Raw genomic sequence first — 19,554 nt, forward strand, 5'->3', positions numbered from 1 at the left:
AAATATACTAGCAATAGAATTTGCTTGCTTCAAGCAAACTAACTAAATTGCTTTTTCTCCCATTTGACTTCAAACCTAAACATAATAAAAAGTATATACTCAGATAAACTACACACAATATAGTTTTTACATAAATTTTCTATATAAATATACATATAATTTAATAAGCTCACAGAAATAAAAAAAAAACAGAAAATGTATTGGTGACTCTTTTTACCTCAGTTTTATGTGATGTTTGCTGATTCAAGGACATGATAATGTTTTATTTCCTATCACCAGTATAGTAAATAAGATAATGATATATGCCACAAAATATTTTTTCAGAATGAAATTTGATTCAAATTAGGGAGTACAAGTAATAGAAGATTTAATATGAAAGCAAAAACAAATAGGATTTATGACTAGCTTTTCTGTATATAAGGATAAATTGGCCTGTTCAAAGTCTACAGAATATTTTTCATATAAATGATATCAGTGTGAATAAGTAATGGTTTTCTAGATAACTTATGCTTTGTATTGCAAATAGCCTGTATTTATAGTGATTATGTATCAAGAGAAATGAAACAGTACATGCACTGTTGGTAAATGTATGCAATTTATTAGTTTAGGCATAAATTCAATTTATTTGGCATATCGACTCACAAAAATATGCTTGGTTTATGCTAAGACTTTATTAGTCTGGAAAAGAAGCAGACTAGCTATGTTCTTCAGAATTTAAGTTTAAAATTAAAACCTTCTTCTAGTCTAATCATTTGTGACTAACACTGAAATAAAAAACTTTCCTAAATCAAGTTTCCCTCGCCATGGAAAACAGAAAGAAACTAACATAAAATAATAAGAATTTATTTTGTAAAGGATGGTAATAGACTCATAGGTATAACACATAAAATATGCTAATTGATAAAAATTACTTTTAAAATGTTATACTTATTTTCCTTCTCTACTTTTTCTAGTATCTATGCTTTGTTCCCTAATTTTTTGAAACTCATTTTAAAATATAATTCCTTGTAAGGATGGGCCATACCACAAGGTACTACAAAAGAATTCAAATCCCATTCCTATTAAATTAAAATAATACTTTGAAGGATGTTAAAGATTTTATACTGAGTATATTACAAATGAAGCAGATCATAAATCATTGAAATTACAACTATGACCATTATCTTTTAATTAATATTCTAGAAATTAGTTTATAAAGAGTATTTTGTTTAAAAATAATCTCTTTAAGTCTATCAGTAGAGTGTGGGAGGATTGGAATATGAGGAATAATATTTTCAATATAATTAAAAATAAGCTTTTAATTTAATTATGGATATTAATTGTAGATAACAAGCCCATCTGCATTTCAAATATTATCTGAAAATTTTGCTTATGGTTTGGTTGAGTAACTCTTATTAATACAACCTTTCTGAAGAAAACAACTAAAATTTGGGAGACAGAGGACCTATTAAAAGTCACCAGAGATTGGGGGATGGAGAGAAAGAAAGAAACTGAGAGTTAATTCTTTGAAGAAGAGAATGGCACTGGGTAAGTTTCTCATTTTTTAATGGCTTTTAACCTGAGACTAGATACAAATCTTCACCATTCAATGCATTTAAGACTCTAATGGAGAGACCACAGTTAAGCTGTCTTGAGGAACCAAGAGACAGAGTTTAGAGCAACTCTAACCCTAGTAAAATCAAGGGAAATGTTGAAATCTCAGAAAGGTGAAATCCCAAAAATGTGAAAGCCAGAAAGTGAAAGCAACAGGTGCTGGGTACAGCCACTACTTAGCCCTGGACCATGCATTATTGATACTAACAATCAAACAACCCAGGAAAAAAAAAGAAAGAAAGAAAGAAATGGTCACAGAGATGTAAAGTACAGCACAAGGAATATAGCCAATAATATTGTAATAACTATGTGTGGTGCCAGATAAGTACTAGATTTATTAGGGTGATCATTTTATAAAGTATGTAAATGTCTAATTACTATGTAGTACACCTGAAACAAATATCATATTGTATGTCAACTATGACTGAAAAATAAATTTTTACAAGATCTAAAAAAATAATTAAAAAAAGAAAAAAAATTGAGCTGCCACCCATCACAGCGGAGACATGTTTTGTGTCTATTGGATTTAAGCCTGCTTAAAAAATAAATATTCTTGGGAATACCAACAGAAACCAGCTTTTCTACAGTATATTATTTACAATGTCCAAGATACCATACAAAGTTACTCAACATACCAAAAAAAAAAAGTCAAGAAAGCATGGTTCATTCTCAAGAGAAAAGATGATCAACAAAGACCAATCATGTAATAACCTAGATATTATAATAAGCTAACAAAGATTTTAAGCAACTGCTATAACTGTGCTCAGTATCATAAAGGGACACAAGCTTTAATAAATAAAAAGGTAGAAAATTTCAGCAGAACAAAAAAATGTTGAAAATGGAAATTCTAGAACTGAAAAATGTAATATCTGAAATATTAACTAAGTCACAAAACAAGAACCTTAGACTCATCAAAGCACACAAAGCATGTGGTTTCTTCTATTAACTGTAAAGGGAGTTTATAAGGTCTCAAAGTTTATTAACTTGATGAGCTTATTCTAAAAGGACATTATGGGTATAAAAATGTATCTGGCATAAAAAATAAAGAAAATATGTACTCATTCTCCCTTCACCATTTAGGACAATGAAGAAGGAAAAACTCTCATGTTTCTGCTTTTTGGTTCTCTGTTCAAGTTCAGTTCATGTGGCAAATAGTTCAGTCAGTTTATTAAATCATCTACTGCAGTAAAAAAAGGTCTTAGTAGATGTCCCAACAAATAATCCCTTCATGTTATATGTAGGCAATTGATTAGCTGTGTTTCTGCTCCAGATCAGGGTTCTGCTCCTCATGTCTTCTCATTTTAAGACATAGTATAAATAAAAATAAGATAAACATTAAAAATTTTAATGTAAAATAAAAAGTGAGACTACATGATTGAGGGAAGATATAGCAGATATTTGGACTGAAGAAGGAGAGCAAGGTAAAAAGTAATGACAGCAAAGGGATCAGAGAAATCCAGGACTCAAAGAAAAACACCAACTAATACATATTCAGAGATCTGGTATCAGTGTCAATATAAACATTCATACATTTAGATAAATACAAAATCCATGGCTATTTTCTTGGTCAGAATATTATGTATAACTTATAATGCATTGAAATGGGTTGCTGATTGTCATAACTGCCTCTTATGAGCTTCAAGTTTATTATTGTGATAAGATTGAGATTTTGTAAAACTGAAGGCAATATTGCAATATTGTTGTTTCTTCGTGATAGACCTAATGCAAACTTATGTCACAAGGCAAACAGAGCATTCTGAAATTCAGCCAGGCAAGCTGGCCTTTTGTTCGATATACTCCAACCACTACCAAGCAAATGTCATATAAGTCTCCCAAATCAGAAGTTTATAAGCCCTGGCTATATCATAGAAGAGATGTCTCTTCTGCATGTTTGCAGCATGTGATACCAGGGATTTAAATAAGTCCTTCTCACAGATTTGACCAACAAGATCCTTTCTCTCTATTGATCAAGTAGAGAAATCACTGCTTATGACACTTGATTTTTCCCTTCTGTGTATTTCTTTAATTATTCTTACAGTTCCTGCCACAAAACTAGTATAGAAACTACTCAAGGAAAGAGACTCTCTAGTAATTTTTAGCCCTGCTAGCTATAAATGGTAGTATTTTGTTCAAAGCAAATTAATAAATACTTGTTGATTAACCAATTGTTTGATTGATATATAATTGTTTTTTAATATTATGGACCTGTCTCAGTATGAACCTAGGCATCCACTTATATTCACAGACAACATACTAAGAGCCATATATGCATGCTTAGCATATATTTACATTAAAATCTTTTTAAAAATGACAAATGATAGCACAAATCTAATACACATGAATTGAGCCATAATTTTTATAAAGATTATACTTCTACTGCAGCATGCCAAATTACAGATTATATATTTTTATTGTAAATTTGTAAGCTAATCCCTTATCCATTCACTAGCAGATTTTGTCATTAAAAGAATGAGACAAAAAATGGGGATTATATGAAATTCTCTTAATATGATCTTTCCACCCTTTTAGCGAAAAGCAATTAATTGGAATTTCTTATACACCTTTTGGCAATTTCTACATGAGTCAGAATTTGAATTAGATATTACTAAGCATTGTAGAACACAAACAGTAGGTCAGTTCTTGCAAAGAGAAGAATTGGATGATATATTCTTAAGATTTTTAAGTTAAAATTTAAAAGATGCAAAAAAGAAATTAGGATAGCTTTAGAGAGGATGTCATCATCTGCTACTTAAATCTCATCATTTTTTTGTTCCTGTATGATCAAAAAGCTCTTTTTCCTAACAGAGATCGTATGGTGATTTTAAATTATGACTCCCAAATTTTTTGACATTCTCTCTTCAAGAAGTTGATAGATGGTCAAGGGGATAGAGAGCACAGCATAGGGAATGCAGTTAGCATTAATGTAATGTTTAGGTGGAAAGCCAGAGAGAGAAAGAGCTGTTAGGGGGATCGTTTTATAAACTATATAAATGTCTAACCAATGTTCTATAAATTTTTAAAAAGTGAGTGTGGCTGATACCCACCCATTTGAAATGAATTGAGCTTGAGACTGCTTTGAACAATAGAGTATGGTAGAAGTTATATTTCTGACATAAAAGGCCATGAGGTTTCTACCTGGTTCTCTTAAAGTCCTTGCTCAGGAGAAACATAGCTGCTATTTAAGAAGTTTGATTGCTCTGAGACAGAAATATTGAAAAATCTCTGTATTTGCCCTCTTTTCAACATTACCGGGTAAATTCATAAACAGTAGCCAATTTCAACTAACTAGACATGTGAAGTAGTCAACTCAAAGCACTCAGTCTAGATGAGCTTTTACATAATTGCAGCCCCAGCCAACATGTGAATGCAAACACAGGAAAGATGCCAAGTTATCTATGCCCTTCCTAAAGTCCTGATCCACAGAATTGTGACCTCAATATTTGTTATTTTATATATTTACATTTTGGGGTAATTTTTAAAATTAATATTTTATTTTATTTTTTAAAAATATGTTTTAATTTTAAATAACAGTTGACATACTACAATGTTATATTGGCTTCAGGTATACAATAAAGTGATTAGACATTTACATAATTTACGAAGTGATCACCCTGATAAATTTAGTACCCATCTATATATACCATACATAATTATTACAATATTATTGACTATATGCCTTGTGCTATACTTTACATCCCCACAACAATATTGTAACTTTCAATTTGTACTTCTTAATGCTTACCCCTTTTTTCATCTCCCCACCTCCCCCAATCTGACAACCAACAAAATGTTCTGAATGTATGAGTTTGTTGCCAGAGCCCGCGGGCAGAGATCGAACAGCACCTGAAAGAGGGGGGTGGAACCTAAGGGGAAAAAAAAGAAAACAAATTTAGTATGGGAGGGTGGGAGGGCTTACTGTCAGAACTGCAGCCTGAGTTTATTTAACTCAGCCTATTTATACCTAAGCACAGAGTACATTACCATAGGAATGCTGACATTTACATAAGTTCTTATACATCCTTCCCTCAGGGTACAAACATCCTAGCTTTCTGGGCTGTAAAACATTCCACTATCTTAAAAGGAGGCAAATCTCCTCACCAGGGTCAGTAATGTTTAACTTAAAACCCTGCTTAATCTCCTCACCAGGGTCAGTAATGTTTAATTTAAAACCCTGCTTCCTAAAACCATTGTTTAAGCAGATTTAGCTGCTGCTTCAGTGTCTAGTAATGGCTCCCGACAGTTTGTTTTCTGTTTTGTTTGTTATTTTGTTCTTTAGATTCCATATATAAGAGAAATCATATGGTATTTGTCTTTCTCTGTCTGACTCACTCTGCATTCCTTCTAAGTCCATCCGTGTTGTTGCATATGACAAGATTTCATTCTATTTTATGGCTGATTAAAATTCCTTTGTATGTATGTATGTATGTGTGTACATATATATATATACACACATACATACACACACACACACACACACACAACCTCTTCTTTATTCATTTATCTATTAATGAACACCTAAGTTACCTTTATATCTTAGCTATTGTAAATAATGTTGCAATGAACATATGGATGAACATGTCCCTTCAAAGTAGTTGTTTGGGTTTCTTTGGATAAATACCCAGAAGTGGGATTACTGGATCTTTCTTTGTCTCTTTTAGAGGCTTTGTTTTAAAGTCTTTTTTTTTTGTTTTCCTGGTTTAAGTATTGCTACCTTAGTTTTTATTTGTTTGTTTTTATTTTCATGAAATATCTTTTTCCATTCCTTTGTTTTAAGTCTGTGTGCTGTTTTTATCTGAAGTGAATCTCTTGTAGGCAGCATATGTAAGGGTCTTTTTTCTTATTCATTCAGTCAACTCTGTCTTTTGATTAGAGCATTCTATCTATTCACGTTTAAAGTAATTGTTGATAGATATGTAGTTATTGTCATTTTATTACTCATGTTTTTGATCTTTTTCTTCTACTTCTTATTTAAGAAGTCATTTTAACATTTATTGTAATACTGGTTTGGTGGTGACGAACTCCTTTATCTTTTTCTCGTCTGAGAAGTTTTATATCTGTCCTTTGATTCTTAATGTTAGCTTTACTGGGTAGGGTAGTCTTGGTTGTAGTTTTTAATTTTTCAACATTGTGAATATTTTGTGCTACTCCCTTCTGATCTACAAAGTTTCTGTTGGGAAATCAGCTGACAATCTTATGGAACTCCCTTGTAGGTAACAAACTGCTTTTCTCTTGCTGCTATTAAGATTCTCTCTTTGTCTTTAAACTCGGCATTTTAATTATCATGTGTCTTGGTGTGGACCTCTTTGACTTCATTTTGTTTGGGACTTTCTGTGCTACCTAGGCTTATATGTCTATTTCCTTCACAGTTTAGAAAAATTTTCCACCATTATTTGTTCAAGAAGATTGTCAATTTCTTGTGCTCTCTCCTCTCCTGATGGTATCCATATGATGCAAATGTTGGGACATTTAATGTTGTCCCAGAGATCCCTTACACTACCTTCATTCATTCATTCATTTATTTATTTATTTATTTATTTAATGTTCTGATTGGATGTTTTCTGTCACCTTGCCTTCCAAAAGACTTATTTGATCCTCTGCTTCAGCTAATCTTCTATTGATTCCCATTAATGTATTCTTCATTTCAGTTATTGTGTTCTTCATTTCTGATTAGCTCTTGTTTATTGTTTCTATGTCCTTTTTATTTTTGCTATCTCTTTACTGAAGTTCTCACTGAGATCACTGGACATCACTATAATCAGTTTTTAACTTTGTATCTGCTAGAATGCTTGTCCTCATTTTGTTTAGTTCTTTCTCTGAAGCTTTGTTTCTTTGTCTCTTCATCTTGGCTACTTTCCTGTTTTTGTTCCTATGTATTAGGTGAAGCTACTGTGTTTCCAGTTCTAGTAGAGAGACTTATATAGTAGGTGTCCTGTGAGGACCAGGGTGCAGTCTCCCTGTGGTCATCTGAGCCACCTTGCTCCAAGTGTCTTTTGTGTGCCTTGCCTGTGCTCTCCTGTTGTAATTGAGCCTTGGTTGCTGTTTGCATGTCAATGGGAGGGATTGTCCCTTTCCTGATTGGTTATGAGGACTGGCTATGACTATAGTGGAGAAGCTGTTGTGTGGAGGCTGACCCTACAGAGCACAATTTGCTTTAGCGAGAATTTGGTACCTGCCCGGTCTGCCCTTTGGCTGTGTCATTTGTGGAGGTAGTTGTGTGGTGCTCTAGTATGGTCTAAAACTGGCCACTGGATATGTGAGTTCTGAGGATTTTGAGGAGGGGTTCTGTTGTTGCCAACTTGTGCTGTGCTCACAGTTGCCTGGAAGAAGCTAAACTACGAACCAGCGCTGGCCGCAACTAGTGCCAGGCTTGGAACTTCTTAGAAAGTATAATAAGACACACTGATGCCAGATGCTATTTGTTTGCGGTGTGTGTACCTTTGAAATGAGATTTTAGAAAAGTCCACAGCATGAGCCAAGACAGGCTATTTGTGTGGAAAAGCCATTTGAAGTGGCTTGGATGGGACCACAAGTTGGTTGAGTGGATTCTCAGGGAATAACCAGAATAAGGCAACCAGTGTTAGCTAGGTTGATGGAGACTCTTATATGGTGGCCACCTGAGTCTACGTGCTGAGTGGAAGAAGGGCTCTGCAGAGGAACAGTGCACCACCTCCTGCTCCCAGCACTTCTGTCTGGGAGAAAGCTGTCCCTCCAGTTCTCACCCTAAAGCCAGACAGTTCAGTTCTTCCCTGTATGTCCCTGGTGCCTTTCAAGCTGCTGTCACAACACTGAAGCTCAGAGCAAGTGAGTCCAACAACAGGTAAATCTGTGCACTGGCCCTTTAAGGGAATCACCTTGGACTCCAGCCATCCTCTGTCTCATTCAGCCACAATTTCTGCTAGTTTTTATGAGCACGAATTATGGAGACTTCTCTTTCTGGCACTGGAACATGAGACTGAGGAAGCTTGTGTGGAGCTGGGACACCTCGCTCTTAAGGAAGGAATCTCTGCAGCTGAGATATCCCTCTTGATTTTGAACTGCCACAAATCGAGATGTGGGTCCAGCCTATTTCTCATCTCCTATTAGCCTCGATGGCTTCTCCAGTATGTCCTTAGTTGTTAGACTTCTGTTCAACCAGATTTCAGGCCATTTCAATGGTGGCTTTTCTTGTAATTTTGATGTAGTCATGAGAGGAAGTGTGTACAACATTTGCCTACTCTGCCATCTTGACCAAAGACCCTGGGTAACTTTTTTATGCAGTAAAAATTATCCAGAACTTTTCACCATGTTTTAGGTATATTTATTTCTACTTCAATTATGTACTTCCTGTACTTATTAACTTACATAGGAAACTGAGGTGGCTTAAGATAAAGGCCAAGAAAATTATAAAACATCCTATAGACATACCAAATAAAAATGGAATCTAAGGTGAGAAAAAAGCAATGAGCTTTCTCTGCAAACATATCTTTTTGAGAAATGTCCTATTCTACTCATATCCGCTCAAATACCTCTATGACATGTTTATATTGAGAGGATCAGCAATTTTTTTTTCTCCAATGGGTCAGATAGTAAATATTTTCAGCCTTATGGGCCATGTGGCCTCTGTCGTAACTACTCAGCTCTGTTGTTATAGCATGAAAACAGCAATAAACAATATGTAAGTGAATGGGCACAGCCATGTTCCAACAAAGCTTTATATACCAAAAGAGGAAACAAGGCAGATTTGGCCCACATAGATAGATTTTCTAAAAGTTACATAAAATAAATACCTGAAATAGCACATAGACATCTTATAATCATCTTACAGAAGCTATCATGTAGAGGTGTCACCTAATTAGTAATTTAATCACTCATTCATTTTTACACACACAAACACCTACACACACATAATTTAACAGTTCTCATGTGATGCGTGGAAATTTTTTTTTTAAATAACAATATATTAGATCTCATTTTAAAAAAAATTGAATGCATGTATTCAAATAAACATGAAATAATGCAATGCAATGTGTCCTAATGAAAGAGTATGTGCCTATCTTATATCAAGTGAAAGATTAGATAAAGTTTAACAGAAGAGTTAAAGTTGTTTAGATAGGAATTTGTCAACTTACTAAAGATGAAGGTATTTTTCAGAAATAGACATTATCCTCTATAAAGGTGCATAGTCAATAAAGGAAAGTTTAATATTATAAATCATGTAATACTCAAGGCTGATTTGTTCAATCAGGTTGTGGCATTTTCCTCTGCCTTATTTTTTAAAAAAGTATCAGTTTTTTAATCATTTTTTTTTGCCAAAATTTAGTCTTATCTTAGTTTCCTATGAAATTTACCTATTCACCAATTTCAGAATTAATTGGAATTTATTGTGGTAGGAAATCCCCTTTTAATAGCAATTTAATTTTGAAAATACTCGTGGCTTCCCTTTTTTGATGAAGTAAGAATCATTAAGACTGCTGCCAGAGTCAGGAAAACCTTTTCTGCATCAACCTTATCTGCTTAGATACATATAACACAGCACAGGGAAGCTGAACCTGCTCTTCCTACCTTATCCCAGTAATCTTTGTTGTACTGTACTTTGTCTTATTTCTTAACTTATGTTTCATCTGAAGGGATTTCTTTAGAGAAGGGAAAATAGGTATCATAGTATATTTTATGGCTGATTGATAGAATCCACATAGTTTATTGCCTTAAAGCATTTTCTAAACTTCTAGGCTCAAAGATAAAGAATGTCCTATGAACAATGTCCACAACATATATACAGGAAGAAAGACATAGTAGCAAAGATGTCACATATTTGAAAGCTATGGTTTAGATGCAACCTGGTTCTACATGGATTTTCTCTATTATCTGTTTCAGATATTTACCCTCTCTTTGATATCAAGAAATCAGCCATGGTTCAGAGTTTCCATGTTTTCATGTGATTGCATATTTGGGTGCTAATAACAAGAAGTTAATTGCTAATACTACCAAACAGTTCTATAAATTCGAGTAGAGTTCTAGCATATTTATATTTATGTTAATTATATATTTTTATACCAAATTGTTTTAAGTCAACTATATGAATACCTATACAATTGTTACTCTTCATAAAATCTCTAGCAAATTACTCTTTAAATATTATTTTTTAAAAGAGTTTCAAACCAAGGAGAAAAGAAAAACCCTGCCACTTGGGATCAATATCCTAGCACCTGAGATCGGAATTCAAGTAGGAAGCCAGTCTATCACATACAGTAAATGGAGATAACCTATTGCCATCTAGAATGTACCAAGAGGAAGATCGAATGGAAACATTTGTAGTCCATCTCCTTTATGTAAGGACTCTATCTTATGTTACACTTTTACTTTCTGTTTTATTGGAACTTTGAGTCTCCCAAGTAGTTCACTGAATTTATTTGGCTGCCCCAAGAGTTACAGTGTAGAATAAGACAAAGTCAGTGAATTCATCCAGATAAATTATGCTCAATCTTATTTCAGCTGCTAAATGAGGGAAGTGAGGATCTATGAGAATTTAGTACATAGTCTCAAATCATTTAATGAAGAAGATTGTAGCTTTTAATAAAGAGCTCATTTTAAGTTTGGGCTTTCAAGAGTAGCTATATAACATATAAAAACACAAAGAACAAGAAAATCTAAGAAACAAATTGGAGAAACTTTCAAGTTTACCTATAATACTAAAGTGTTTCAAGAACCATGAAGATGAGTTGTCATTAATATTTATTATATTATCAAATAAATAAATCAAATCTTGTGATATTTTTCTATAAATCTATCTTAACTTCTCAAGTTAGTGCCTCATATATCTCTATTTTAGCCTATATGATTATGCTATGTAATGTTTTTCTTTTCAAGTATTATTATACAATTTTAGAATCTTAGAGAAGAAAAAAATATTTAGACATTATATCATCTCTCAAAATATATATAATCTTAAATATATTTTCTTTATCATTATGAATGTAATTTGAGTTTTTTTGGAATGCATATTAATACGTTCCTATAATTGCTACCTGGTAACATTATTTTTTCTTCTTTGGTAATAGTTTTTGAGTACTATCTATAGAAAAGACAGTATCTTTTTTGTTTCATTTAATATGAACAATGTTGGTATAAAACTTTCTTACTGATCCATTAAGTAACTTAAACAACCAAAAATATGTTTAGGAAAGATTTAAAGCAGAAACTATAGCATCTTTCTATTTCATTTGTTTTTTTCTTCGTTTTCTATTAACACATAACACAGTATGTGGTTGTCTGGAATAAGAAAATATATCAATAGTTTTTTTAAAAAAAATCTATATAAACCCATTATTTTATAAATAAAAGAACTTTAGTCCAAAAGAAATTAAGAAAGTTGCCCTAAGTGACACTATATAGTGATTTTAAATTTGTTTGAAAAATAAATAATGATGATTTGTTTTACTAATTAAATCTTATCCCTATAGTGTATTTGAATTAGAAAAATACATTATATTATTATAATTAAATACATTTAACATTATGTAACATCTTTATAGGACATTTTAGCGTTTTTCTCTCTAATAGCCACTAACTATATATTAGGTTTTAAGGCTACTATGATGAGTTACTTTTATTTTCTAACTATAATAATCCATTTTTAATAATCAACCTATAACTGGAAAAGCTGGTCAACTATGTAGACCTAACCTAAATAAGGATCTTTAAGATATTCTATTGATGCATATAAATATAATAGAACCATTATGCAAAAATGAAAGTGCAATTTTCCAGAGAGTTAAATTATAGAATTCAGAATATGACGAGCTATGTAAATCCCTCTGATTTCTATTTATCATATCGTTAATGTTCCTGCCTAATATGCCCTTTTATAAAAATGTCTATTTCTTCTTAAGTGACCTAATCTTGAGCAAGTCTATTAGATATATTTTCAATAATTTTTCTTTCTTACTGTTGGTTTTGCTGCTAAATTAACCTACTCAATAGATTGCACACAATCCATTCAGATTATTATTTATAGCTCTTTGAATTTATCCCTTGGCCTTTGCAACTTTTGTTTTTCTTTCCTATGCAATGTAGGTACTGGTGTAAAATTGCATTAGAAACTTGACATCTCAATAATTATATTAACTGATAATGGTTTAGAAATTTCTGTGATTTTAAAGCATTTCTTTCTGTATAGCACTCCTATGTTAAAAACATTAAAGTACTTGCATCATCTTTGTTTTGCAAGAGGAAGGCTAAATATAAAAATGTTGCTGTTATGAATATTTAGCCATTCTGACATAAAATTTGAGTACTAAATATTGTTATATGGCAGGTAATTCATTTTAATGAAATTAAAATATACTATGTTATCAGAAATCTGTCAAATGATAATGTTATAGATTTGACACTGTGACATTGCAACATTGAGGAAGGAAAGTTAAATTAACTTTCTGGGGAGAATTTACATATGTAACTTCTCTAGAGCTAGTGCGATTAGTAAAGAGAGAGTTAAAAATGAGTATGCTATGTATCATGTTTTTGCTCATAAATGTTCACCTTTACCAGAGGAGTTATCGTTCATGATATTTTTAATATAGAAAAAATTTACCAATTCAATCATTCATTGAAAGAAAACATTTTCTCACATTCATGCAGAGACAACTTTTATAGTAAACCAAGTGTTTTATATCTGCAGGTTTGTTTCTGGACACTAATTTCTGTTCCATTGATCATTTTATCAGTACTTGAGCCAACGAATCACTGTAATGTTATGCTAAGTCTTGATAGTCAGAAGAAGAAAGTATCCTACCTTGTACATTTTGAAGATTTGCATTTGGCATTTTTAACCTCTTACATTTCAATATAAACTTTAGAATTAGCATATCAAGATTCACACACACATATACATACACACATAGAGCATTTTGAGATTTTCAGGAATTTTAGAAAAAGTTGACTGCTTTATATTAGTATTTCTTCCTGAATATAAAAATGAGATTTTCTCTGTGTCTGATATGAAATGATTTACATTATTTTATTGAAAATTTGAAGTGTTTTTAGATTTTTTAAAGCCTTTGTGAATGTTTTCATCAGGAAGATCAAGTGAATTACCTAAAGTCCCATTACTTATAGTAAAAGTTCCATATCTGTTTTTATAAAACTGTTTACATTTTAAATATATTATATATTTTTCCTTTTACTACCTCTTTTTTTTTTATTCCTAGATTCGATTACAAAGAAACAAATATCTCAAAATGAAACAAGAATAAGGCTTTTCTTGTATAGGTGGGGAGGGGTAGGCGATGCCTTAAATAAGCTTTTATGGGGAAATTGAATAAATAAGAGAAAACAGTTTTCAGCCTGAAAGAAAAAAATGTTTCCTATGGTTAGTCAGTTCTCAGGATAAGCTGATAAGGGTGCACATTCTGCTTAGCCCTTGTCAGTGACTGGGGGCAAGCAGAGATCAGTGACCAGTAGTGAGCAGAAAAGATTGACTACCATTTGGTTGAGACAAAGCAGAAAGTAAGAAACAGGTGATTGTGAATACTTGATCAACGTCTATCTTTCTAAATCTTGAAAATTTTCATAGCCATTCTTCTCATACTTACTTATTATTAATCAGTCACAACAGAGTTTTCCCTAAGAAAATTTGGGGAATATCCAAGGTGCAATATGTGGAAGAGGTTGGCAAACTCTTTTCTGTTGTAAAGGGGAGAATTTTTTGAATATATCCAGAGTGGAAAATGGGGGAAGAGGCATAACAATAAATTATATCGATGGCCCCAGAGAGCAGCCTGAGAACAAAGAAACTGAAAAAAACTATATTCTTTACCATTTAGACATAATTATGTCTTCTCATTTCCAAAACCATTGTTCAATCAGTAAACATATAAGTTATGAAATCAATAAGCAAGTAAAACAATTGAGTCCAATGCCTTTTGATGACAAGTGGAATATCAACAATCAATGGGTTTTTCACGTTTGATAAAAAGGTATATTAGAAAAGATTCTCTCCCATTGCTATTTACAAGTAGTTTTTTAAATTTAATTTAATTTATATGTGACGAATTACCATATTTCCATACCTATTTGTTGTCATATCTTCAGTTATCTTTCTGTAACAAAATAATGGACGAGTCTTCAAACATCATTTAAAACAACTACAGTGAAATAGATTTTAGCATTATCTTAGAAATAAAAAATAATAAATTCTAATATTATAAAATAATACTCTGGCAATATTATGTGACTATAATTACCAATTTGCTAGATGTAAAAATTCAGTAAAAGGAAATAACAAATAGGTACTTATTTATGGATTGAGAAACTATATGGTTGGTGGTATTACCAATCAAGAGAGAACATTGGAAAAATGTTGTTTTGGAAAGGCTAATAAGATGTTACAATTATGAATTTAGGACTCAAAGAGTATAAAGAAAGTTCAACAGTGGAAAAGATGAAACTGATCAGGGAGCATAAGTAGTGATAAACATGAGTATAAGAAGAGAAACAGAATAAATCTCTAAGAAACATTCAAATGTCAGGATAGTGATGATCTTGAAAAAAATAACGAGCCAAAGTCGAAATCAAGAGGAAATCTGAGAATGCTCTTTAGGTTATAATACCCCAAAGAAGATGGAAGCATCAGTGATAAAAAAAAAAAAAAAAACAAGTCAGAAGATACAACAAAGACAAGTAAAATAAGGGTCATTATAATAAAGTCCTATAGTGTCAAGATCTTAAAAGCAAGAAGGATTCTGTTGCCTACTTGTGACTGGAATATTACAAAAATAATCTGAAATTTAAAAATATTTTTTTCACCCACTCCTGTTAGCACCCTGATTGCACATAAAGAGATGAATGCAAAATGCTTAAAGACGACAAAATAAAAACAGATGAGTGAATTTTTATTTATTGACTGTGTATTGGCCCATTTTGGTGTATGTGAGTATCTGAGTCTATCTAAAACGTGAAGTTCTTTGGTAGTTGCATAAGTTATTTAGTAATGTTTCATCTGTCTTTCATGAGATCATATTCAAGAATTGTCCTGGACTGCATATATTTGTGTACAGAATTGTATAAATGCAGCAATAATACTTTTACTAAGACTTGTATAAATGACTCGTATTTTTCTTTACTAAAATAAAAGACCAAAGCATTCAAAAGAAAGTCTTTTTTTTTTTTAGACATAAAGGCTTTCTTCAATTAAAATGAGACAATGAACATTAATTTCGCATTCTGTTATGTGTAGTTATTTGGAGGTAAAATGTGAAGACCCAATTTTCACTTTTCAAACATGATGAGCTGATTTCAATCATCAAAGCTCTTTTGACTATAATTAATATCTTTCTGATAACGATCAGGAATATAGGAAGCAGAAGACTAGACAAGCCAAAGTTTAATAATGAATTATGTCCACTGAGGTTATATTTTTCAGGGTTGCTTTTCAAAGAGGAACACATAGTTTTTCTGGAGTTACCTATAGGTTCACTTCTGATTGAAGAGACAGCCTATGTATGTAGCACAGTCATTAACATTTCATCTCTACTTTCAGATGTCTGTAACATGGGTCAAGAAGCCATATGTGTGAGGTCAGAGAGTGTTATTGCAAAGGTAGCCTAAAATAGATCTTGGTCAGAAATCTTGTCATCAATTTTAAATGACATTTCTAACCAGAACACAGAGAACTTACATTGATTCACTTACAAGGCTTCTTTTGACTCATTCTCTAGCAGGAAGCTCTGGCATTCAGTGGGGCATGTTTGAAACCCTCTTCATCTCTGCTACGATATATTATTTAAAAATGTCAAACTTGGTTTGCTGTTCTTGGAATATAAACGATTCAGGATGAACTGCTTATACATACACAGAATCACTTCTTAATGATTTTTAAAAATTATGTATTGTGATTTTGCCAGTAAGAAAAAAGATCACCTTTATGTAGAGCATTGTTCTACTTCTATCTTCTCTTGATCATATTGTCACAGTGTTATTGCTAAATATGTTCACTTCCATCTTGCAATTTGAAAGAAAATTAAATGGCTTAATAAATAAAAATATTAGCTAACATTTTTTAATCTCAAAAGAGATTAGTTTTTATTTTGCAGTCAATTTAACAGTCCAAACACTTAATAAATTGTGAGGTTATTAAGAGGGAGAGGAATCTGCAGTTGCTACATTTGTTTGATCTTGAGGTCACTTCCAGTGATCTAATTCACATCTTGTAAGATATTTAAACTTTGTAATATATAAGATTAATTTGTTTGCTCTGAAAATACACCAGAAGTATCCCAAAAAAACCTACCATGTTCATGAAAAAAAGTCAATTAGTTTCTAAATACTCTCTCCATTGTCTATTATCATTTTTACAAACACTGATTTTCCCAACTCAGATATTTAATAATATCCTTATTATAAATAGGAGTCTGTTTAGATTAATGTAAATAAAATTCAGATTATCACCAGATATTTCTGTCTAAAACCCAATATCACACTTAGTCTTGAAGAATAAATACCCCTCCTACAGTCCTACACTTCAAATAGCTCCTATATATTACATACAAAACTACTCACTTGTAAATCTCCTATATTAAGGTGCTTCTGAGTACCCCTATCACTTGGAATATGTCACTTAGCACTTACACAGAGAAAACTGTGGCCCTAGACATCTATTCTTCGTAGCATAGTTCAAACATTAGGGAACCACTTCTCCATATTTCTGACCATTGTAGACTCTAAATTAGAGATGTTTACATTTTAACAGCCTTTAATTTTGTATGTTCTTCCACTGCCACATAGACAGACACTGCTTCAGATTATAAGAAATGTCTCAGCAATAGATCCACTAATGTCAGAGAATAAAACAAATAGTAAATAGTAAAATAGAATCCAGGAAAACAAAACCTAAAATTTTAATATAATAGAAACCATCAAGAGGTCATCCACTTATATTTTTGGACATAATATATTCAAAACAACATATAATCATAATAAGTTCATAATTTATTTGATATATGTTCAAAAATGAGAAGGAAAAAAGAAAGTGGCCACATTTTCTCTCACACACATGCACATACATATGCACACACTCATACACATGCACACTCTTACTAAAATTGGAGAATATGAAATACTGAATAAGTAGCAAGCAATCAATAATTAAACAAAGCCAAGGTGATTCCAATATAGAAATTGGCATTATGTTCACAAAATAATTTTTCATTTATATTTTATTCAATAGTGGTAATATTCTACATGGCACTAAGAATACATATATATGGAAAAATGTAGAATTTCAATAAAAATTTTATAGACATTTATAGACAATATCTATATTGTCTATAAAAGCTAGTGAAACTAATCTGAGATTTGATTTCAAATAACCAACTATATAAGACAACTATAGAACTTAATTGGTTAATAAAAAAATTAAAAACAAATGATTACATAGGCTGGAGAATGCAAAATAAGTTTGCAAGTAAGATTATAGATTTAGTAGGCAACAAAATGAAACAAATATGATAATGAAATTCAAAAGTAAATATTGCTAAAGTCAGACAAATCATACTAGGTTTAATAAGTTTATATCTAGCCATATAAACTTATTTCCATATGAATTCTTATCCTAAAGTGAGAAGTAAAACTAAAAAAGTTTCCAGATAAAAATATAAGGGATTATCTTCATGAGTGAATGGTAGGAACATATACCTTTAAAGAGATCACAAAATGTACAGAAAGAAAAAATGAATAAACTTGACTATATTGAAATTAGAACCTCTGTTCCACTAATGATAATGGCAAATTCAGCCTTCTGAATTGGCAAATATATTTGGAACAGAGAGTTAATAACCAAAATATGTAAGTCATATATATTCTATATATTATCAATATATAAAACCTATAAGTCAATAAAAAAGAGAAATCTTAGAAGAATTGCAAAGACTTAAGCAATGTTTTCACAAAAGATGAAAGAGGATGTCCAAAGAGTGATTAAATATATATAAAGGTGTGAAACTTCATTAGTAAATAAAAATATTAAAATTAAAACTACATTCATTTACATGTCTATGAATAAATAATTGTGAACATTTAAAAAATAATAATAAAACAAATTTTGGTATGTGAAAGAATAAGGACTTGTAAAAAGTTTGTGGGAGGTTGATATGGTTAACCACTCAATAAGAGCTTGATGTTATTTACAAGATTTAGAGTATTGAATAAAAAAAAAAAAATTAGTCTTTTTACCAAGTTCCTGGCACCTAGCTTCTAAAATCCTGAAAAATCTCCCAAGTTATTATTCATGAACCCTTTGGATCATACTTGAGTTTATATTAGTAAACTAATTTATTAGCATAATGTAGAATGAGGCTGATCTCTAGACGAATCAACCACATGATTAGGGAATTAGGGCTTTGAGCCAGCCCAATCTCCAGGGAAGGGAAGAGGCCTGGAGATCTTTAATCACAGGGCCATTGATTCAATCAATGATATCTACATAATAAAACCCCAAATAAGAACTATGAACACTCAAGTTCAGTGGGACTTCGTGGTTGGTGAACACATCGGTGTGCTGGGAGAATGATGCATTCCGATTCCGTGGTGAGAGTCCATGGAAGTTCTACATTGGGGAACCTCCCATACGTTGTTCTATGTCTCTTCATTTGACTGATTGTGATTTGTATGAATTACTATAGAATTGTAATTGTAAGTATGGAACTTTCTTGAGTTCTGTAAGTTGATTTAGTGAATTCTCAAATCTGAGCGGGGTTATGGAAACTTCTCTGTGCTTGTAGCCAGTTGGTCAGAAATGAAGAAGGCTTTGGGAACCCTGAACTTGTGGCTGACATCTGAGGCAGTGGCATTCTTACTGGGGACTATACCTTTAATAAACAGCGTTTGCACAAACTTTGGATGGTTATAATAAAAATTCCATTGCAATATAATAGACATATGCTATGATTCTACAATTATATTTCTAGGCGTATTCCCTAGAGAAATGTA

This window comes from Rousettus aegyptiacus, unplaced genomic scaffold (assembly GCF_014176215.1).
Source record: "Rousettus aegyptiacus isolate mRouAeg1 unplaced genomic scaffold, mRouAeg1.p scaffold_m13_p_3, whole genome shotgun sequence".
Taxonomy (NCBI): Eukaryota; Metazoa; Chordata; class Mammalia; order Chiroptera; family Pteropodidae; genus Rousettus; species Rousettus aegyptiacus.